The 24959-nt window shown below is 35.5% G+C and overlaps 1 protein-coding gene across 2 annotated transcripts in view; it reads left to right on the forward strand.

Annotated features, from left to right (window-relative positions):
* Positions 1-3971: 3971 nt before the first annotated feature.
* The window catches only part of sti (citron rho-interacting kinase sticky), a 157328-nt gene continuing 136340 nt past the window's right edge, over positions 3972-24959 (forward strand). The window contains exon 1 of one of the 2 annotated variants that reach the window (XM_089089600.1): positions 3972-4094. The gene's annotated coding sequence lies outside the window, so the exon portion shown is untranslated. Of the gene's footprint in view, positions 4095-17308; positions 17384-24959 lie in introns of those variants that run through there. The other variant, XM_089089601.1, reaches the window with a different exon arrangement.

Here is a 24959-nt window from a genome sequence, read left to right on the forward strand (position 1 = left end):
CCATATAGACCCCAGGGCATAACTTACAATCCCTGCCCCCGGGCCCTGGGGGGTTGTGCCGACACCTGAGTTCTTGTTATCTGACTTTTAAACAATTTTTAACAAAATGGCTATCTCAAAATTTTTATCGGATGCATTCGGGAAAAAAGTGACGTGTGGGGGTAGTTACCCTCCAATCTTTTTTGACTCTCAAAAACTTAACTACAACGTTCAATTTCCAATCAAATGAGCCCTCTCTAAAGTTTTTATGAGCATCCCTTCCATAAGAACCATATATTCCCCCAGGGCTTAACTGACAAAACCAGCCCTCGGGCTCTTGGGGGCTCTGTTGACCCCGGAGTTTTCGTTATATGGTCTTTGAATTATTTTATACCAGTTGGCTAACTCAAAGCTCTTATCTAATGGGTTTGAAAAAAAAGGGTGTGGAGGGGGCGGGTTAGGTGCCCTCCGATCTCTTTTGACTCTTATTAAGTGAATTAGAACTGTCAATTTTCAGTCAAATGAGTCCTCTTTGAAGTTTATACGAGTATCCCTTCCATAAGAACCATATACCCCGAAGCATAACTTATAACGCCTGCCCCCGGGCCCTGGGGGGTGTGTCGACACCGGAGTTTCTGTTGTATGATCTTTGAACTATTTTTAACAAAATGGCTATCTCAAAATTTTTATCGGATGCATTTGGGGAAAAAGGGCACGGCGGGGGGGGGGGGGCTGGTTGCCCTCCGATATCTTTTGACTCTTAAAGGGTGAACTAGAACTTTCAATTTCCAATCCATTGAACCCTCTCTGAAGTTTATGCGAGCATTCCTTCCATAAGAACCATATATGCCCCCAGGGCATAACTTACAATGCCTGCCCCGGGCCCTTGGGGGTCGTGTCTACACTGGAGTTTTCGCTATGTGATCATTGAACTATTTTTAACAAAATGGCTATCTCAAAAAATTTATCGGACGCATCTGGGAAAAAAGGGCGTGGGGGTGGGGCTAGTTGCCCTCCAATCACTTTTGACTCTTAAAAAGGGCACTACAACTCTCGATGTCTTATCGAATGAGTTACCTTTGAAGTTTATACGGCGACCCCTTCTATATGAAGTGCCTCTAGGAAAAAAAAAGAATAACAAATAATAAAACATGGGAACCGTATGGCCTTTACTATAGGCAACGCTATAGCATTGTCTCTGATATAATATTGATACATGCTGTCAGACAATTAGAACATTAAGAAGTCTTCTAGATTCTGGGAAGGATTTGACTTGTGGCAATTTGAGTAGTGGTGTCTATAGTATTCCTTGTTCACGTAGAAAGTTTTCCATTGGCCGAAATCACCAACAGTTTCTTGAACGATTTATTGAGCATCATAATTCAAAAGATAAAGCTCTGAAATTTAGTAAGCCTCCTGAAACTTTTGTTTCGGCTTTGGCAGAGACATTTTCCATCACTGTGATCATTACGTACAATATGACGATGCCACTGCCATTTCTAACGATAGAGGGTTTACACAGTGGGCTAGGGAGGCCACTATAAAAAGCATGTTCTTGCTAATAGTTCAATAAATAGAGATACAGGTAATTTATATTTTTAACCGATATATGGCATTCTGCTTAAGAGGGAACCAATAGCTAATAAGGGTAATAAAGTTTTAAAAAACATCAGGGGAATAGATCAAATACAAGACCTAGGAGAATTACAGCAATCGTAGCAAGCAATACGATTGTCTCGCAACATAATAATTAATTTTAAATTCATTTTATTTTATCCAGTCGCTTTAGTGTTCTCATTGAAGCAACTCTACTTAGCATCTGTGGTGCTCACAGTAGCAACAATTGTACATATAGATATTTGTTGTTTTTTTTTTCTTGGTTTTAGATCTTATTTGATTCTAGATTAATTTAGATATTATCGCTGTTTGCATAGCGTTGAAGACGCCTTGTTTTATACAGGCCAAATATTCGGGTCGCTTTACTTTTGTCTTTTTCTTCTACTGGTCGTAGATCCGTTTGTTTTCTTCGTCGTGAGAGTTCTATCTCTATTTTTGTTTTATGGCTTCTGAAGGCCATAACATAATTTGCACTTTACTGAAAACAATCATTATTTCGGGCTGAATGTTCCCATTTCTCATAATATCGAAAACAAACCATCACAGCCAAGACTATTGAACAAAACAACAAATGAATGTCGATTGACAGTTTAAAATACACATATTGATATTTATCTCTTAAAGTGTGAATAATTTTCTGTTTGTAAAAGTTCAAATAGTCGAAACATTTAAAATGTATTTTGTTTTCAGTAAAGCGCAAATTGTGTTCTGGTCTTCAGAAGGCATGTGAGATGTCAGCCCCAATCATCTTAGGTTCTGCTCTTTTTGTGTTTGACTTCGTTACTTATAATAATTTTTGCTTTTTTTGGGGTTTCATTTATTTATCGATGGTAATTCTCGGTAGTTTTTACGCTTGGAAAATTATTTGACTTTATTTATGCTTATTTTTGGTTTAATGTAGCTCTTTACTTTCCCTTGAAAAATTTATTTTGTGGAAAAGGTCTTTTAAATTAATTACTATTCGGATTCAATTGACTTAGTCTTTTTCATTGGAAAAGAAAGGGATATTTTACATCTTTTCGGTTTTTTCTATAAGAATCTATAGTTTGGCTTACTATTTGTATGTTAGAGGAAATTTTTCAAAATTTTTTTATAGCATACGTATTTTTGAAAATCTGGACTCACATAGTATTGTTTAGTTTAGTTTTACTTTTCATCAAGTATTCCTGAAAAAGTTTTCTGAAAGGGTTTTGTAAACCATACATTGTTTCAACATTCTCCAAATTTTCGCCTTAATAGCTTTAGCTATAATAGCAGTAGTACTTATTTGTAGCAGTACTTATTTTGACGCATAGAAAAATCTCTGCTAAAAACAGATGCGAAACTAGTTGAAAATCTTTCCAGTTCCCAACCATTTTATGTCGTCCAATCATTGACTCCATCATTGACAGCAGTAAACAGGACTAGGGGTGAAATTCCGCTTCCCTAGCATTCGTTCAAAAATACCCCCTTAAAAACTGAAATTTGACCATCCTAAAATATTTTTTTTGCTTAAACATTTTCTGGCCCTTTTTTTAACACCTGTTACTGTCTCAAAATTAGAAATGTGACGTTTTCGTCTTGTAAGACCTTTAACAATAACTATTACTCTGCAAAAGGCCTGTATTACTTTAAAAAATTTCCACCCTACCTTTTCAGAAGATTTTATAGCTGATGATGTGCCTGTACTTGTTTATTTTCAGTTTTCATTTCATAAGCAAAATTCTCGCTTTTGGTTACTTTTAGGTCTGTGTTCTCTTAAAGTGCACCAAATAATTTACTGTGCCCTGACAAACAATGACACAAGGAAAGGAGCGGTGGGAGGTTTTCTTAGAAGTCCTAAGCTTCAGAAAAGTGGATTCCGTGATCCAAATTTGGCTATTTATGCATTTCCTTATATTTTTCAGAATATCTTCACGATAAATGGAATTTGCTGGGATTGATTTTTAAAGGAATATTCTCCCTCATTTCAACCTTTAAGCAATTTTACAATAATTGTTTTTTATTTTCACTTTTTTCTGTCAGGTTAGATCAAAGATATGATCTCTTCAACCCAAAAGAGAAGACTGTTGGGAGGGGGATCCTGACTCCTTGGACACACCGTTGCTGCGAGGGGACACGTAGTTTTGCATAATAAAAATTTCAAAGAGGAAGCTATCGCGAGGTCTATTCCCAAATACATTATTACATGATTTACTTCCTTTGTTTCATATTTTCACACTTCACGCAAAATCTGTTGCTTTTTTCTGCAAAGAAAAAGGCAAAATCTCGCATTACGATTTTTCATAAAGGACTGCATGTGCAAATTGAATTATTTTTTTCTTGTGGTTATGCTTCATTGCCATCTATTTTGAAAAACTAAAACTGAAGATAAGAACCGGGTTGTAATCACAACGGTCATTTTTTTAAATAAGCTTACATCAATCATTTTGGAATGGCCTATTAAAGATTTTGGAAAACTGGGATATTTTAATGTATAATAGAATGCTCGAAAAAGCTCTATTTTAATAGGCTAGTTGGTAAGAATCATTCTATACTAATCCAGTAGGATAATAACTAGGCCTAGGCTAGATCAGAATAATTTGGGTAGACCTATAGGCCTAGATTTAGCTGTCAGTTACCAGTACCACAACACATGATGTCGTTTGGGGCATGACCTCAACTAAATTCATAAACCACTTGTTAGCTTGTTGATGGGAGGTTTTGTCTTTATGATAGTAGCCTAGTTGAGGAAGGTGAATGAAACTAATAGGAACAAATCCAAAGCCTCAATGATCCCCTGGAAGATATTTTGAAGTTCCTACCTTTGCCCTGTCCACTTTCCCCCTACAAAGGATACTGACCTTTGATAACTGTTTTAAGTTTTTGTGCTATAGAAGTGAAACCCTGAGAAATAGGGGCAGGCTTCTGCTGGAATGAGGCATAAGGAAAGTGTTTTGAACTAAGCCTATTGGTTCAAAACAAATTATTTATTTATTTATTTATTAATACCAACAGTGGTAAGCTATACAAAAAGCTTGTCGCACTAAGGAATAACATAATAAGGCAACAATAGATCTTACAATTCAAGTGATCTTACAATTATTATTCAATTCAAAGTGAATTGAAAATTAAGTATTTTGCAGTAGGGCGTCAAGACATGGCTAATTGTAGGAAGAAAAATCCAAGACAGATAGTCCAAGTAGGCTAATTGAGAGGTAAATTTTAAATGGCTGCACAGGTAAATTTTACCCCCACCCCTATATAGGGGTTGAGGTAAAATCATTTCCAACAAAAATGATTATTAGCCTGTATTCATAAAGAGCATAAAAAAGGCATAGAGTAGCATGTTAACTTTATTTGTAAGTCAATAGGTGTGTGTGTGTCCTAATATGAACTTCCAAAAATTTACCAAACTTTCTACCATCATTAAATCTCAATTTACAAGGATTTAAAAAATATAGTTCTTAAATTTAAGAAAAACGCCCCTGATAAATCCCTGAAATAATAAAATAAAGCCTAGGATAATGGGAATTACATTTTCAAAAATTAGAACCTAAGTTATGAAAAGAGACTGTAAATTCAAAATTAGCCTGCAACAAACTGTTTTTACAGGTGTCTGAATGCAAAGGGAATATATAGCCTAATTTGGGCTAGGCCTAGCCTATATATTTGAACATTAGGAGTGGTTAGGGGTAAGCATAGTGGGCTGCAGTTAAAATGTGTTACTTATAATTATTCTGAATATTATGAAGTAAGAATTGTTTTCTAAATATGTTTCCTTCACAATAATCCTTAATTTAGACCTTTACCTCAAAACATTCTAAAATTCTTACAGTGGACTGCTGTAATTCAACAAGTTTTGAAAGGCAGTATAAAACTACTGAGTTTGCTGTATTATAGAGTACTGCCTAAGACCTTTTATACTCAGGAATATTTTACAAAAGAGCACCTTGTTATCCTATAAGTTAGAAATCCAATGATTAGATTCTATACTGTATGTTATGCTCTGAAGTACAAATTGTACTTCTTTATGTATGTTGAAATTACTAAATTAAACAACAATAAGAGAGCTTATTTTTTATTTTATAGAATTACCCTCATTAATGCTGTAGAACTTACAAAAAATAATGCTTGATATTAGGAGATAATTGTAATGTACATGTGTACTAGAATAATAAAGTACTATAAATTAAAATCATAATGTGAATCAGTCAATTTATGAACATGAAAATGTTCATAAATTTTGTGGGTCTAACACAGTTGAAATGTGAGATAGCCTAGTTGTTCACTTGAAGAGTAGTTGCAATTACAACATTATTGTCATCTTCCTGATTTATTATTCTTGAAATAGAAATATCCTTTGTAATCTCTTTGTCAGACATTTCATAAAAAAATATTTTCCTCTTTATTTATTCCATGGCACCAGATTTCCAAATCTTCCAGACTTATCTATGTTTCAGCAGCAACTTGCTCTATTACTTTCAAAGTTAAGATTGATTTGTGAATAGTTGCTAGGAGTGGTGATGTATATGTGGCTGTAATATATACCTATCCTAATGTACTGAAGAAAGAGAGGAGATGTCATCCTTGCATTTAAGATGATGACCAGTGACACCTTTAAGCCCTTTCTTGATCACAGTGAATACACCAGAAAATAAGGAAACCTCAAAAAAACTGTGTCAAAAATTTAGCAGAATGTCAGAAGTTCAACTTCTTCACCAATTGCATTGTTCCACTGTGGAACTTCCTCAGCAAATCTACCATCTTGGCCAGATCAGTTGACAGCTTCAAAATTGGTGTTGACCGTGATTGGAGTGGCAAGTCATGGAAGATGCAGTGGGACAAGCCAATATCATCCACCAGGGTTTATAAAGCTTGGTTATGGCAACATATGCAAACTGCCACTTATTACGCCAACTGCTCTTTTAACCCTCAAACGTGCATGGTTGGTGATACATCTAGTGACACCCAATGATTAAACCAAACTGTCCTGTATATATGTAAATAGTGATAATTCACTCATGGATTGTGACACGAATATTGACTCAACATTACCTGTTGACAAACCTTAGTTACTAGAAGATGCAATTTAAGGTAATACCTTTTCTAAGATATTTAATTATTTATGTCAGTAATTAATTCTACAATTGACAAAGAGCAAAAACTAAATCTTTCATTATCAAGTTCTTTTAATGTTTTTTTTATTGGATGGTCTTTTGACACTTACTTCTGAAGCAGGCTGCAGACATTGAGTTACTCTTGTATTACATTTAGTAAATTCAAACAAAGCAATCAATATGAAAAATCAATGCTTACACATCAAGCACAAAAGTAGTGCATGTACAAGTTGTAAAGTTTTGAATTATACATTATCTTTATTAACAAAGATTATGAAAAATATTCAGTAATGATAAACATGTCAGATTACAGGGGACACCAGATTAGACAGGGGCTGCATTACCAGGGGTCCACCATACTTACTTACCTATATTATTTTTCAGGTGTGCCCATAAACTTTATTGGCTTTAAGGGATGAATTAATTACAATACAATCCACTGAACACAGTAAAATATAATTGTTCTCTCTGTGACAATTGTCCTCTTAATAGGGTCAGAAATAATCTAATCTAGGCCAAGCTATAGCTGGTAAATATACAGTTTTTAACCATGGGTGCCCATAAGCTAAATTTTAAAGGGGGGCTTGCCTGGTCTAATTGACACTTTTTTGCTGTATAATAGAAATCTCAAAACAAATATATAAGGCAGCATCATTCAGCCAGGGAGGGGCTGGAGCCCCCCTATATGGGCACCCATGTTTTCAACATAATTTAGCTAGGATGAAAGTGATGTCTTTTTTATGCTCTTTCAAAGTTCAATAATTGTTTTTGGGGGAAATTACATTTTAAGCCCTTAAAGGGGACAAAACCTAACCCAATTTTTGAATGCTGTGACATCACAGCAAAGCTGACATCATTTTGAGGTGTTTTTGACTCTTTAAAAATTGCTGCAAATTTGTTTTCATCACAACATTTTACTATTAAGGTTAATGAAAATAATAATTACCATTCCCGAATCAGCTACAAATGGCAATTCTTTCTCATCAAGTTTTTTCTTAGAAACACATTATTACCTTAAATTACCTTAAATCGCACTTGCTAGTGATAGGACGAATTATGATGCTTCCCAACTTGGAGATGACCTGTTTTTTATTTGGCCCCATATGAATGGGCAAAAAGCAGAATTTTGGACAATTTATCATCTTTCATTGCTAATATGAACTTGCCATCTTAACATTTCTTCTGTTAGAGCACTGGGAAGTGGGATAAAATCCTATTATTGTGCAGAAGAATTGTTAGATACACACTCAATCCAATTAGTACTTCTACCCTGGTACTGGGATAGTTCCCCTGGAAAACGTCTAGCATATCTTCCTTGCCCTTCCACTACACTTCCTCACCATTTCTTATGGAGATTTGCATTCAAAATGAAAATTTTGGCACTGTACTGTAGAAATGCCATCCCTTGAAATTTTATTATATCCAGTGGAAATTTTTGAATGCAGGCAAATTCTTCTTTTGATTTCCATCATAGTTTTGCTTTTGTGTATAGGATCCTTGTTTCTTTCAAATTTATATCACACTAAAACCACAAATTTCGAGTGATTTACTTGTAAATTGAGTTATAACAACTAGAATTTTGCAGCAGAACTTAGAATAAAAACAACATTCAAAATTTGTTACAATTAATGACTGAACAGGGACAATAATAGCAGCAAAAACACCCAGTTATTTTTAATAATTTGTGAAATCAAACACAAGCACATATGCAAATAAATTTAAGGGGTTTGGACTGCTTTGTGATGCCTGGTTCTCATGTTAGATTTCTGATCATATTACAAATTTTGTAATAAGCTGCCAAAGTCCAACCACCTTTGAAAATTTATGTTGTATGTGTTGCTGATTTTTGCATACAGTCAAAGTTGAAGCTTCATGTGTCATTGCAGTCAGCTTGTGAAATACAGAGATCTTGTTTCTTTGAAAATATGCCACAAGGAAACAGAAAATTAGAAGCAAGAAAATTACAGGATTTGAATACAAATTATGCCTTATTTGGTGAGAGCTAGTGCTAAAACTCAACATGGGTGTAATGAACTTTGACAAAGATGGCTGCATTTCTTCAGTACTCTCCAGGAATTTGATTTTGTCAAGAAAACCTCTATAAAATAAAACAACACTTCTCAAAATGTGTCTTTTTGTTTTAAAAGATGGTTGCAATGATTGTTGCCAGAGACAATGCTTAAATTTATTATTCACATTTTTTTCTCGAAAACTCAAAATGAAATGCCTCATTATATATTTTAACCATTCCAAATAATTTGGCAATTTATTTTGATATACTGGTGAATGGTTAAGATTCGAGATCAACTTACCACATTTTTTTGTGGTTGGAGCCCTGGTGGTTTGCCAATGATGTCTACTTTGGAATCAGTAACAATTGGATGGTGATATTGTTAATACGCAAATTGCAGATTTTCAAAACACCCTGTGTATGCAGTCTACAATGGTGTACACATCTTAGATTTTTCTGTAGACTGTAAGCAAAACTACCTCTATCTAAAGTCAAGACCATGTTTTTACCTGCTGGTACCTGGTACATTACCATATATGAATTAAAATTTCACAGAAGAATCCATACTAATCACCTTAAATTACCTAAAGTTGCACTTACCAGCAATAGGATGATCCTGTAGTCGCTGGTCAGTGAAGATAGTCGGCTGACTGATCAGGTGAGTCCCAAACTGTTTGCCAGAGCTTGTTGCACCATTCCTTCTCAACTGATGATTTGAATGAATCAATACTGGCAGAAGAGACTGTATCCTGGTGTAACAAGTTCCAGAGACTCATCACCCAATTGGAAAAGATTTTGCTATGTAACCTTCTTGGCATGCTTCTCAAAAAGTTTTTATTATGTCCTTTCATTCTTGAAGAATTATCCAGTTGAAAGATGTTCAGTATAATCTTTTCATGGTTGAGTAGCTTTAGTATCTTTCTTTTTAATAAGGGTCTGGGAATGTATTTTCAAGCACTACCCAGGATTTATGCCAGGTCCTAAGCCAAAAATTAATTTTTCTTAAGGATGAATTTTCCTAGAATCTTTCAAACTTTACAAGATCCATTTCGAATGGTTCCATTCTCCTGGCTAATAGCTTTCCAAAGCAACAAAAAGCTGCTTAACCTAAATTACTGCAATTTGGAAAGATTCAGACATAGGCTATCAGACCTGTCAATCTTTTTCTTCACACAAGGCTGGACAGTGACTGCTTGCTCATTCAGTGTATTTTTTCACTTGCCTATGTGAATGGTAATCTCTGGAATTATATCTATGACTGAAACCAGGTTCTGGAGTGAATATTCAAGTTTTACCCTCATTCCTTACCCACTTGTATTGTATGGTTTGAAGGATCCTTCGAACACGAGTCTTAGCCTTGCTAGAGAACTAGCAATTTATTTGCTTATTCGGTCCACAGAGAAAGGGCAGTTAAACTTCTTGTTTCTGTAAGGATTGCAAACAGAAGCGGTAAAACCGTAGAATTAGGGACTGTTTATTATCTTGGGAAGTCTTAGTTATTGGAGACTGAACATTTTAGGAATGTGGAAAATAAAAAAAGTGGGGCCTGGTAGAGTGTTTCCAAGGAACACCTTCACTCCTCCCCCTACTCCAGGCCACTGGTTTTCCATTTTTATTTGAAAAATCTGCAAAACTATGTCAAACTTCGATAATTTAATGAGTTAGTACACACTTAGACCTTTCTTCTCTGAATTTGTGCTGTCTTATAAATAGGAAAAAAACATGGTGTTGAACTTCTCAATCCATAATTTGCACTTTAAATCTATTCTTGAAAGTTTTTTTCTCATAGAATGAAACTTTCTGAGTTAGGATAAAGCTTTTACTCTATAATATTACATAAATAACTTATGACATGTTACCATTTAATGATAGGATGATAGATCAGTTTTGGGTTATCCCTAGAATTATTAGAAAAATTGTCAAAATACTCGAAAAGTGATTCTACAATCAATTTTGTTTTTAGATCAAAAGAAATTTGTATTCTAGGTTTCCATGTGTCATTTAGCTTTAAGCTTTATTTTTGAAGATTAATAAAAACAAACTTTTTTCACAAAATAAGTTTTCAAAGAAAAGTAAAGAACTCCATTAAACCAAAAATGATCAAAAATAAATCAAATAATCTACCAAGCATGAAACTACCACAAATCAGCATCAATAAATGAATGAAACCCAAAACGAACAGAAATTAAACAAATAACCGAGTCAAACTAAAACGAGCAGAAATCAACATGAGTAGGGCTCAAAACCATTATGCCTTTCCAAGGCCAGAACATAATTTGCACTTTACTGTAAAAAATTAATTTTTTTTTACTTTTATAACTTTAATAAATCAAATAATATTAACATTTTGATTACTAAATATCAGTATATGTATATTAAACTGACAATGCACATTCATTTGTATTTTTTTCAGTAAAGTGCAAATTATGTTCTGGCCTTGGGAAGGCATAGGGGATTTGATCCCTACTCATGTTAATTGCTGCTTGTTTTGAGTTTGACTCGATTATTTATTGTAATTTCTGTTCGTTTTGGGTTTCATTTATATATTGATGCTGATTTGTGGTAGCTTCACGCTTGGTAGATTTTTTTATCTTATTTTTGCTCATTTTTGGTTTAATGGGGTTCTTTACTTTTCTTTGAAAAACTTGTTTTGTGGAAAAAGTTTTTTTAATTAATTCCTGTTCGTTTTATATTGACATTGTCTTTTCAGGGAAAAAGAAATAATTCTTTAAATCTTTTCGTATTTTTAAGGCTTTATAGTTTGGCCTGCTATTTGTATGCTGGAGAAAAATTTTCGGCAATTTTTAACAACATACACCCTTTTAAAAATCTGGACACAAATAGTAGTCTTCAATTTAGTTTTGTCCCTCCTCTAACTGACTTGAAATAGAAAACTTGATACCATTCGCCAAAAAATCTGTTTACTTTCTTGGATAGCTTGGATACACTTACGCTATTTTGATTTGGTTTAATTTTAAGAGCAGAAGCAGCCCCGAAAGTTTGAACATAATACCCTCAGTCGTACTTGGGATGCTGCTGATATGCCTTTTTGGGAATTAGCATTAACACAGTGCATTTTGGTTTAACCTTAAGGCAACATTTATTTTTTAAACATAATGGGCAAATGGGAGGGTGGGCGTGGGAGGGGGACTAGTTTCCCTCCAATTACTTTCGACTATTAAAAAGGGAACTAGACTTTTGAATTTACAATCGCAAGAGCCCTTTTTCAAGTTTCTACAACGAACATTTCAATAAAAACCTTATATGTCATCCTCAAAAACATAATTTCCCGACTTTTTAACTACATCGAACAAAATGGCTATCTCAAATTTTTGATTGGATGTGTTTGGGGAAATGGTGGGTGTGAGAAGGGTGTTAGTTATTCTCCAATCACTTTTGACTATTAAAAAGGGCACAAGCCCTTGTTATTTCCAATCGAATAAGCCCTTTTTGAAGTTTCTATAACATCAATATCTATAAAAAAACCTTATATGCCCCCAGGGCATAACTTACAACCCTTGCCCCGAGGGCTCTGAGTGGGTTATCATCCTCAAAGACCTAATTTCTAAAACTTATAACTACGTTGAACTAAAAGGCTATCTAAAAAATTTGATTGGATGTGTTTGGAGAAAAGGTGGGCGTGAGAGGGGGTTAGTTACTCTCAAATCATTTTTGACTATTAAAAAGGGCACTAGCCCTTTGAGTTTCCAATCGAATGAGCCCTTTTTCAAGCTTTTATGACAAAGATTTCTATAAAAACCTTATATGCCCCCAGGGCATAACGTGCAACCCTTATCCTGAGGGCTGAGGGGGGAGTGTCATCCTCAAAGACCAAATAATCAGAACTTTCAACTACGTTGAACAAAATGGCTATCTCAAAATTTTGATTGGATTTGTTTGGAGAAACGGTTGACGTGGAAGGAGTGTTAGTTGCCTTCCAATCACTTTCAACTATTAAAAAGGGCACTAGCCATTTCAATGAGCTCAATCAAATGAGCCCTTTTTGAAGTTTCTGCAACAACGCTTTCTATAAAAAAACATATATGCCCCCAGGGCATAACTTACAACCCTTGCCATGAGGGCCGTGGGGGGGGGGGTCATCCATAAAGACCTAATTTCCAGAACTTTAAACTACGTTGAACAAAATGGCTATCTCACAATTTTGATTGGATGTGTTTGGGAAAAAGGTTGGCGTGAGACGGGGGTTAGTTACCCTCCAATCACTTTCGACTATTAAAAAGGGCACTAGCGCTTTGAATTTCTAATCGAACGAGCCTTTTTTTAAATTTCTACGACAACGCTTTCTATAAAAAACCTTATATGTCCCCAGGGCATAACTTAAAACCCTTACCCTGAGGGCTGTTGGGGAGTGTCCTCCTCAAAAACATAATTTCTATTCGGGAATCAACTACGCTGAAGAAACTGGCTATCTCAAAATTTTGATTGGATGTGTTTGGGGAAAAGGGGGACGTGGAAGGTCTTAGTTGCCTTCCAATCACTTTCGACTATTAAAAAGGGCTCCAATTTCCAATCGAATGAGCCCTTTTCGAAGTTTCGTCGACAACTCATTCGGTACGAAGTGCCGTGGTCTAAGACCAAGAACCAAAAAAAAAAAAATTGTGCCAACATCGTTCTTTACGTAGGCAGCGCTATTGCGCCACCTATGATATGCTAATTTTCTTACATTATTACCAGTTAATTGCTTCTTTTCTGTTAACGAGTCATTCCTATCTAAATTGTCATATTTTTGTGCATTTCTAAGCTCATTTAATGCACATAAACTCAGGATTACAATGTTGCTGAAAGTGCATTGCCAAATTGATCATTTCTCTTAGGATTTCATAGTATTTTAGTATCTGAACCTACGTGTTTATGAGAAGATATCAATCGTTAACAGCTAGGAAATTCCAACTCTCAAAACTACTAGCAAAAGTAGAAATTATGTTATTTACTTAGCTTTTTTAGACACTTGATAAATGTTTTGAATTTTATAAAAAGATGTATGTAACCCTCTTGCTGTAAATTTATTTTGAGCAAGGCAGTATGTTTCTCAAAGCTCCAGAAAAAAGTTCAACTAACAGAAGAATGGAAAGAACTTGATCCCTTTCTGACAACCCGTGCTTGTAACAGTCCTCTCTATACATGCCAGTATGCCACCATTTGGAAGTAAGCGATACAAAATCAGCTAGTCCACTCACTTACAACCTTTAACTTTAAGACAATATTTGCTTAAGTATGTAAAAACAACCTCAATCATGCTGTGAAATACTATCCCACGGAAAATACCCTCCCCCCGTGGAAAATTCACCGCGTCGAAAATAAGGCTTTACAAATTTGAGAATTTTATTTGATTTTAATTTTTTTAAATTTCCGTAAGGGGAAGGAGTTTTGATACTTGTGTATTATGGGCAACTCACTCAAGTTTACGCTGTGTAAAACTTAGTTACCTAAAAAAAAAAAAAAAATCCGAGTATAGAGTACATGTAACATTTCATTTAAGTGTTTTTTCCAAATGTTAATTTTTTTTTTCAATGACCGTTTTCCAAGTATTAAATACTATTATTAGGTTAATGTAGTGTTTCATTTAAGTGTTTTATGATGATCGTTGATCAAAGTTTATGTTGTTTTTGCCTTTCATTTATGTTATTTGAATATGTTCACGGGCGTATATTTTGCTTTAAAATACAAGCATCTATCTATCTAATATGCAGAATAATTGTACCAAACACATTTGGCATGCAGACCCGCTATACTCCCCCCCCCCCTAATGGGCAAATCTATTGCCCAAATTTATTTCTAAAGTAACAAAAAAACTAACGAAAAAACTTGTATGTTCTCGAGTTTTATATACCGTAAACTTGAGTGAGTGGCGCATAATACACAAGTACCAAAATTCCTTCCCCCTACGGAAATAAAAAAATTAAAAGTCAAATAAAATTCTCAAATTTGGAAAGCCTTATTTTCCACGGGGGGGGGGGGGTATTTTCCGGGGGGTAAACGCCGGCCAAAATTTTTACAAGGCATTATGTCAAATTCAACAGCTTGAAATTTGACTTTCAAGCATTCTATCTCACTTTGGAACTCCATCCCAGCCAGCATCAATTCAAATTATTCTTTGGGGTTTCTCTCCGAGTCTTTCAAGTTTTTTTTCTAAATTTTGTTTTTCAAATTGTAATCTGGCTGTGATCACTTGGTAAGTTTACATTTTCTCCTTTTATCCCCCCCCCCACTCTCTACTGTAATTTCTCCCAGTCCTATTATTTTCTTTTGCTGTCGTTTTGGGAAAAAATTGGGAATTGTGCTGGAATTTGGAATCGGAACTATGAGGTGGAATTGCAATCGACATAGGTTTTGAAATCATTCCATCACTTTTACCATTTACCCACTTTGACAATACTTCTTGGCATAAGGTTATGACTATTCCCATACATTTATTTCTAAAGTGAAATGTTTGCAATTCATTGTATTTTGTTGTTTTATTTGAATACAGTGGTAATTACCATCTCTCAGAATGTTTATATTTGAAAAAAGGGGAATTTTCAGCAGCTTCTTTAGCTTTAAGGCCAAGAAAAATATTCCAATTACACTGAAATTTGAAATTTCCTGATCTTTTAGCCAAATATTATCTTTCTTTGTCAACTGGGAAGATTAGGGACAATTATTTGTGTTGTAAAAAACAGCATACTGTCAACCAATGTAAATTGAAGACTTGATGGGCCTAAGTTCAGCTACTGAATTCAGATCAAACATAAAAATCATCTCTTGCGTCAAAACGGACAAATCCAAAGGCTTTTAGTGCAGAACAGAATCTTTTTATTAACGTGAAAATCGTTGCATCTCTTAAATAGTACTTTCAGAAATAATTTTACTGCGTAAATTAATCGGCTCCTAAAGGCATCCTTTTGCTAAATGTTAGGCCTCTTCTGTAAGGAAGTATTCAGCTATAAAAACTAGGTTATATGTTGTTGTAGCCATACAAACAAAAATGAAGAAAAAGGGGGAAAATTCCCTACTAATAAATACATGCTAACTGTCAAAAGACCCATGAAGGATTCCCAGTCAACCTGCAACTTATTCTAAGCTAATATGGAGAAATGACGTTGCAAGTGAGACCAATTCAAAGTTTCCCTGGTATACATTTTGTTTTACCAGTTTTTGTAAGGCACAAGACACAGATACGTTTGTTTAAGAATAGGACTTAAAACTGATAATCTGCTCAGGTCCATCTCTACGTTGTTGCTGAGAGTATTCCTTCCGATTCTCAATCCGTCATATAGCTATCACTTATTTTTACTTTCCATTTTTTTTTCAAGTTTTTTCACCTGGACAATATGCCAACTCTTTTTTTTCAAATAAATGGTTTGTTCTTATAGAATCGTTAAAGCACGCTCAGCAATTTGTTGTGCTATGTGAATGAAGCTTTCAGACTTCATTATCTACTTCCAAACGTAGAGCCTGGAGAGATGTTTTAGGTTCCTATCTCAACTGCCCCCCCCCCTCAGAATTAAGTTCTCTCAAATATGGACAAATTTCGTGTTTGTTGAACGTTTAAAGCCTTAAAAGTTGGAAAAGGATGGCAATATGAACTTACTAACACCTTCCAAGGCCTAATTTTGATTGTGGACACATTCTGAAAGTGCAGTTCATATGCAAAAACATTCCCTCCGCTCGCTCACAATTAAATCAACTGAAGGTCCTCGAAAATTGATCATGTTTGAGTTGTGAAATGTCTTTACAGTCATGACTGGTTATTAAAAAGAACCCCCCCCCCAAAAAACAAAAACAAAAACAACACATTACCCTCATAACACCGTTTTAGCTTGATTTTTTCCTTCAATTCTTTATGTTCACTAATTGTTATCATAGCTGTTTTTGAAAGATCAGTTATGTATCGTGAATAACTTTAGAAAATGGTCAGATGTCTTACGGCCTTTCTTCCTCAAAAATTTAATGCATTGGGCCAGTCTGTAAATCAAAAATCCATCCAATCTACTACTACTACTACTAACAACTCACCGCAGCACCAAGCCACCTGAGGCCAACACAACTACGCACGTTCCATCCCAATCTATTCAAAGCCTCCCTTTTTACACCCTTCCAGGAAGTTCCCATTACCTGTCTTCTTAATGGCGTCCTCCCACTCCAGACCAGGACGACCTGCTTTCCGTTTAACCCTAGACGGTTGGCCGAAAAGGGCAATTTTCGGCAACCCTAACATAAATATCGAAATTTGAAGTGTCGGATTTTTTTCAGTAATACCGATATTTCAATTACCATACGGAATATCGCCCAATTATATTTGAGGAACGAACTCGAATTTTAGCTTGGAACATTGAAATTTGCAAATTAAACTTTAAAAAAGTGGTTATTTTTGCAATATCGTTTACAGAGCCCTATCTTCAGTTTTTTCTGCCTCTCCGTCTGTTAATATTAATGGCTAATGATAGAGTTTTTCTTTTGTTCCGCAAGGCTTAGACGAAATAAACCGCTAGCTAAGTCTATGATAAAGTAAAACGTCATCGATTTGATGATGCTGGTGTGGTTACACCAGGATTATTGCTCCTTTATTTTGAAAAATTTGCCGGACCAGTTGCATGATCACTCCTTTGTGTTCCCTTGTTAAGTGAAGATCTTTTTGTCAGTGAATATTTCTTGAAGCATTTTAGTATTATTGTGGATCAAAAACGAATATGGAAAGGTAATTGACACTGTTGTCATGCGGATTTATTTGTTGACTTCCTTGTGTTTTTGATTAAAATATTGATTTGTCCTCCGAAGAATTCTGCATTCTATATAATGGACTGGGCTTTCTAATATCTTGAAACGCAGTTGAGATAGTGGAGTGAAACTTGGAGGAATGGAGCTAGAGCATAAAGCTTGCCCCAAAAAGATGTTCTGAAATAATCTACTTCAATTCTTTTACCTCCAAAGGGCACTGACCTTTGATAAACTTGGACAAACTTTGTGTTGTAAAAATGAAGCTGATAGAAATAGACCAATAGCGCAAATAATGCCCAGGGAAATTGTCTTCAGCTTCATACCTTAGACTGTGCTAAAAGATTCTAGAAGCATTCATGGGCGCCCATAAGCTGAATTCCAGGGGGGGGGCGCAAACCTCATCTAATTGGCACTTTTAATGCTATATAATAGAAATCTCAGAAAAAAATATAAAAATAAGGCAGCATCATTCAGCCAGGGGGTGCGGGAACCCCCCTGCCCCCCATATGGGCGCCCATGGAAAGTATTGATAAATTAAAATTATATTTTATAAGGTGGCTTCAATCTATGCTGTCAAATAATTTGCCTCTAATAATGACAGACGGTCTTTTTCGGGCTGCCCCTTGAAGTGAGAAGGAGTTGAGGATTTTAAAGTTTCGCTAGTAGGGGTCAGAGCTGGAGTCGATATATTGAATTTATCTGGAGTTGGAGCTGGAGTCGGTATAACTTATAGCCGACTCCAAAACCCTGGTTGAGATATATCAAAGGAAATATCATTCCAAGACCTAATTTGGATTATAGATACATTTTGAGAGTTGTGCTCCTCTATAAAAAAAATGCTCTTATAATTTCATGATAGGTCAGTGTTCTAGGGAGGAAAAAGGGCGAGATGGGTACTGGAAACCACTTCCAAGGACCTAATTTTAGCTGTACATCTATTCTCTAGTATCATAGCTTTCCAAGTTAGCTTAGCAAAAATCCACTAAACTGCAATCTTACCGTTATATGTAAAAAAATGGACATTGTTGTTATTCATCTGGTAACATTTATTAAACTACGTTATCGTTTCTCGCTATTTTCGGATGAATTCTTTTTCTTAATAACTGATTATTATTAAAAGAAAACTTGTTCCACTGCGGCACTTAATTTTCTCAGTTCAGAAAGTACTTTCAGAAATAAATGGAAATAAGTGCTATTTAATGACAATGCAAGGCCTATAGTGTGTTATTATGGCATCCATATTCAAGTCATAAAGACTGATGGGACAGACCGGGTTAAAAAAAAATACACGATGCAATATTCTTCTCATATTTGGTAAAATTCGTCTTTCAGAGCAAAGATGTTTTTAAACCTACTCCCCTGAAATTATTTTGCAAGCTTACCCCCCCCCCCCCCCTTAAAAAGTATTAGGTAAATTTTTGGCAGTTCATATTATTGACTTACGAATAAAGTGAACATACCACTCGATGTCTTTTTTTATGCTCTTTACGAATATAATAATTGCTTCTATCGGAAATAGAAACTTATCCACTCCCACCCCCTAACCTAACCTAGGTACCTTCCCCCCCCCTAAACCTCAAAAACAATAGTTTAAATATTGTAAAGGCATTGAGAAACCACGCTTTGCAATCCATTTCTCTATTGCAAATACCCGTTTGACTGGTTTCCTTTAGTGTTCCTCGACACAGTATATAGTGGCGTGTAACATATAATGCATAAGTACCGGGGGATGGGAGTGGGTAAATTTGAATTTCCGATAGAAGCGATTATTATATTCGTAAAGAGCATAAAGAAAGGCATCGATTGGTATGTTCACTTTATTTGTGAGTCAATAATATGAACTGCCAAAAATTTACCAAATATTATATGCTGGAACCGATGAATCGTTTATCATGCTGCCATTATGGGAAGAGCTGTAAGTGTAAAAACATGCAATTCGAGGGTAAAAAGGTCCTGTGCTGTTATGGCAGTTCTACTTAAATACGATATTCTCCCTTCACCCTTAAATTGTATTCTAACTTGTCTGAAAGTCACTTAGAACACACGTTCAATTTTTTTTTCTTACTGAAGCCTACGATAGAAACAAAGCGTTTTGGGATTTTCTTTAATGGTGTGAAAATAAAGCATTCTCGTTTCGTTCTACATTTTCAGTAAAGCTGTAGTTTTGCATTGTCCTACAAACATAGGGAAATATCCCCAGTCGGCTTATTTGCATTAGGTTTATAGCTATATGTCGCATAGGCTGCACAGCAATAATTTATTCGTTTTAACTTCACTTCCATAAAAATCATTCTACTCGGATATATATTTTGCCATTTCTGCAACTCTGGAGCTTTAAATAGTTTATTCGGCTTTCTAAACGCATAATCATGGAATCGATGCCTTTTTATTTTCGATAGCCTATGTGTTAATGATAATTTATTACTTATTTATTTAATGCAGATTATTTTTGCGTACTAGCCGTAGTTGTTGTGGTAACCGTTAACTCACCCCGTTGGGTAAATTAACAACGCCTTGTAATAGAGATTGTTTGTCTCTTGGCCGTCTGAGGGATGTTTCCCTTCTCGCTGATGATTCCGGCTGGCTTTGAGGCTAACGGCCTTTACGTCATTCACTCTCCCTGTGTTGTTGACTCCGGATTCGATTTATTCATAATCAAGCATCTTCGTTTAATTTTCTCTTGTTTCCAAGTCAAAGGAAAGAAACAATGGGCATCACAATAATTTCGAAGAAAAAAGCAGAACAACTAACCTTGGATTTTTAGTGTTAGAATGAGCAGTAATATGGAGACGAAATATTGCTTTTTCAATTGATAAATCGATTATAGTCAGTTCTTCCACTATCACCGAATTCTCATGAAATATAATTGGTTCTCTCTGGTATCTCCCGAAAATTAATGTTTAAGAATATTAACGATTTATTGTTGGGATCAACGCATGGGCGTAGGGAGGGGGAAGCTGCCCCCCCCCCTAGACCTTCAAATTTACATTAGATATGGCTGAAAAAGCAGATGGTTTGGAAAAAGCAGTTGATAAAACTCCATCACACTATCGACTGCCCCCCCCCCTAGACAATATGCTGCCTACGCCCATGGATCGGGTTTCTGCGAACGTTCACTTTGGGGGAGATTCTGGAGCAGCCTAAATATATTTCGAGCAGAGGAATTTCTGGTAAAACGAAACAATAGTAAAAAAAGATAAAAACGAGAATTATACAAGCCAGTGAAAAATATGGACTAGAATGTAAATATTTCAGTCAAGAATTCCGCTTGACCGTCCCCAGTGCGATGTAATAATATTAAAATTACTAATAAAAATCAAAGGATACTATAAAAAAATTTCAAACCTTAAAACAAAGCACAACTAAAATTTTACGATCCATTCCATAAAATGGTGAAAGGGCAACTGAATGAAAAAATACAGTACTGAATGGGAATTCAATTTTTTTATTTATACAGAGCATTTTTAAAATTTAAACGCTTTCCAGGTAAGACATCGTCACAGATTAGGTTAGGTTGCAAAACGTGATGTTTTTAATATTCAGGTAAACACGATCAAAATTAATTAGTTCAGTGTAAATGGGACTTAAATAGGATTCTCCGGTGTCTCTATTGAGAGCTACCTTTCGGTGAATGTATTTTTTTTTATTTTAACTGTCTCCCTGAAAACTTGCATGAGACCTTTAACGGGGGCATTAATGGAGGTGTTATCGAATAAAACGAAATGGTGTGGGTTGTCATACACATGTTGAGCCAAGGCAGAATCAAATGTCTCAGGCCTTTGGCGTAGCTCCATAGCTTTGTCGATTGAGGACCTGTGTTCCAACAATCTCTCCCCCAATTGCTGATAGGTTCTTCCAACATAGAAACAGCCGCAAGAACATGGAACCCTATAAACACCACTGCCCAAAATAGGGCTCGTTGTATCTTTACCGCTGTTAAAATAGTTCTGGATTTTATTAGAATTTTTGAAGATGATATTTAAGTTATGTTTTTTAAGAATTCTTTGCAATCTGTCACCTAATTTGGGAAAATAGGGCAAAACAGTAAAAACTTTCTTATCACCCACTAAAGGGATGATATCCGTTGGAGGTTGTGGAGATGATGAATCCTTTTCTGCCTTTTTTTGTCTTTTTTAATCCTAGTTTTTCTCTATTTTTTACTATTGTTTCGTTTTATCATGATTAGCCAGTGTGGTCTTAGAAATTATTTAGAAATTTCTGGGAAACCCCGAAAAATACGATATAATTCTCTAGCGTTCTTTCCTGTATTTTGGACTAAAGTCAATCATTTCTACCAGAACTGTATCATGATATCCTACGGTGTAATCGTAATAAGTATAAACACTGATGCAAATCTTTACAATGAATCGAAAATCACTATCATATTTGTCTAAGAATAAATTAGTGTAGCAGGTTGGCTAATTAGAGCCTGCCCTCAAAAATATCAAGATTTGTATGATTTGATCCCTTTCCCACCATAATAAGTTGGTGCTGGAGTGCCTAGATAAAGTCGGTGCCGATTACTTCTGAATTGGATTCGTAATTCTAAATATGTTTTGTTGCAAAACTCATTAAATAGTCTTATCCCACTGGGAAAAATGGTTGAAATGTGAGCTTTGAGTCACAGATTTGTTTTTTACATATCTTAGATGCTGGAGAAGCCTTCCTTAGACCGAGAGTTAGTTAATCATTAGTTATTAATCGTAGTTGAGACATCCTTGACTCTTTATATTGGACAGTATACTCAGTTCCCGAGAAGGGAGGGAGGAAGACTTTGTCAGAACCTATTGGAGAATTTAAAACATTCTAAATAATTGTTTTTTGCTGTGGAAGTGCTTGCGTTTTTTATTTATTTCTTTATATTCTATTTGTGCTTGCAACAATTTTGCAAAATAAAATACTATATGTTTGGAATTATAAATTTAACCCATGGAATTTAGACCTTATTTGGATCATTGGACAGTACTAAAATGCTAAAGGTCTAAGCAAGGATACATTAATGAAAATAATTCTGTGATAAAATGTAGAAGGATTATCCTTCTACAAGGATATACTGTTACATTCACAGATGTAAAACCACTTCAGGAAAACAACAAATAGAGGGCTAATTAAGTTGCGCTGTAAAACCAGTTATGCGAATATAATTTTACCTGTTTCTTGTGGTTGCTATGCCAGACATAGGTTTAAAGCAGTAAAGAATCCGGGTTGCTTCATTCCAGATAAATATATTATACTAATGGTTAAATTTCCTACTAGACGAAGCGCACAAGTGTTGGTCCAGAGTGTCATATTTCTTTCCCTTTTCTATCATTGGATATGTCTGTTCTTTCTTTTTTCGGAATGTATGCGTTTTTGTGTTAATGGTTAATATCATTCGGTAATAGTTTGAAACAAAAAATGTTTCTTGGTCCTCGTATGAACCGACCACTGTATGTATATAGATCATATAGATAATTTATTATTTATATACTGTGAAACCGACAGACCAATGAAATTTTGCGGCCAAAAAGCGTTGTTAAACTTGATTAATTAGTTTGAGTAATTAGTGTGTGGAAGCGAACTGAAATTAAACAGCGATCCGTGCCAATAGTAAGTAACCAAAACTAAAAAAAAAAATCTTGATAACAATTCCTGCAACAAAAATTGGATTTTCATCAATGACGAAAATTTGGTTTTCATGATGGGAGATATATAATCTTGGATATATATTTGCACATTAGGGGGGGGGTAAGGTATTGAAGTTAGGAAACAATTGTTACTTCATGATATACAGAATAATCGTGTCTAAAACATTTTGCATGCATACCCACTATACTTTACCTCCCCCCCCGCCGCCTAATGTGCAAATATATAACCCAAATTTTTTTCTAAAGTATTATATTTTCATTATATTTTGTAATATTTCATTAGGCTTGAGCGTCAAAGAAACAGGCTCTAATTAAATGAAGTACTTGAGTGAGTGGCGTATAATACATGCTATGATACATGTTTTTTTTCATGCTGCTTTAATGCAAAATTATTCCTCCTCCTCCCCTTTCAAACACAACAATTCATCCTCCTGTCTTATATATTTAAAATTAACAAAAGTTTTCATAGCCAGGGCCCAAAGACGCTTCAATTTCATGGTTGAAGTAACAGAGTTGAATGGGGGTTGAGTCAAATATGGTTGGCTTAAACGAGGGTTGTGTTGTATGAGGAATGAATTGCACGGGCATTGAGAGTAGAAGGGGGGGTACCAGCCCCACGCGACACCCCTGCTGCCACCTACAACTTTTTTCACATAATTTATGTCTGTTTGTTGTCAGTGAGAATGAAAAAACAGGAATTTTGTCACATTTATGGATGTTTTCTTGGATGGTTATGTGTGTTGGTCGATTTATTTGATGTTTTTCAAGGATGTCAACAGCAATTTATGGTTTTTGTCAGGGAGAATTTGAAAAACAGGAACTTTCTCACATTTATGTCTGTTTTTATGGTTTTTGTCAGTGAGAATGAAAAAACAGGAACTTTGTCACATTTATGTCTGTTTTCTTGGATGGTTATGTGTGTGGGTCAATTTATTTGATGTTTTTCATGGATGTCAACAGCAATTTATGGTTTTTGTCAGTGAGAATGGAAAAACAGGAACTTTCTCACTTTCATGGATTATTGACCTCTTTCTCCATGGTCTCTTTCTCCAGGTGTGTTTTTGGCACGCTCTCAGCGAATGTTATGATCCAGAAATAGTATTTGTTGTTGTTTCCGAGGCAAATGTCAAGGTCAATGTTGTTGTTGTTGTTGTAAGTGCACGCTCTCAGCGAATGTTATGATGTCAGGAAATTGTATTTGTTGTTGTTTCCGAGGCAAATGTTATTACTGAGTCATTAATCAAATTGTTTCCGGGCAAGGTTAATTAATGTCTGACAGATGACGTCAAGTTAATTAATGTCTTTGATGTATTTCCAAAGAGAATGTTTCCGAGGCAAAGTTTAGATCGCACATGACAGATGATGTCACGATTGATTGATTGACATGAAAGGGGAATTAATTTGTTGTTTCTAAAGAGAATTGATTTGACACGAAAGGAAATTAATTTGTTGTTTCTAAAGAGAACTGTCTCCGAGCGAATGTTTAGATCTTAGCGATGAAGAGATTGATTCACGAAAGGGTTTCCAAATAATTTAAAATGTATCAGCGCAGGGATGCCAAACAAAAGGAACACGCTGAAATTACGTTTAGGGATTATTTGGGCGAAACCGTTTTAGTCATTTTATGGAATTATTTCGGCGAAACAGTTAGAGACATTTTAAAAGATGATTTTAGAAGATGGTTTTAGAAGAGGATTTGAGGGTGAAACTCTGTGGTCGTTATAATACACAAGTTCCATTTGAACAGTGTTGTGAGGTCCTCTACCCCAACCCCAAAGGGTTCCAATCCCCCTACCCCAACCCCGAAGGAAGCCCCCGGTGCTCAAAGGTCCCCCAAGCTCCCAAAGGGCCCCGGGCCCCCAAAGGCCCTCCCCCGGTCCCCAGGCTCCCAAAGGGCCCCCGGACCCCTAAAGGGCCCCCCGGACCCCC

This window comes from Artemia sp. Qi Xiang Cuo, chromosome 5 (genome assembly GCF_049724085.1).
Source record: "Artemia sp. Qi Xiang Cuo chromosome 5, ASM4972408v1, whole genome shotgun sequence".
In the NCBI taxonomy this organism is placed as follows: Eukaryota; Metazoa; Arthropoda; class Branchiopoda; order Anostraca; family Artemiidae; genus Artemia; species Artemia sp. Qi Xiang Cuo.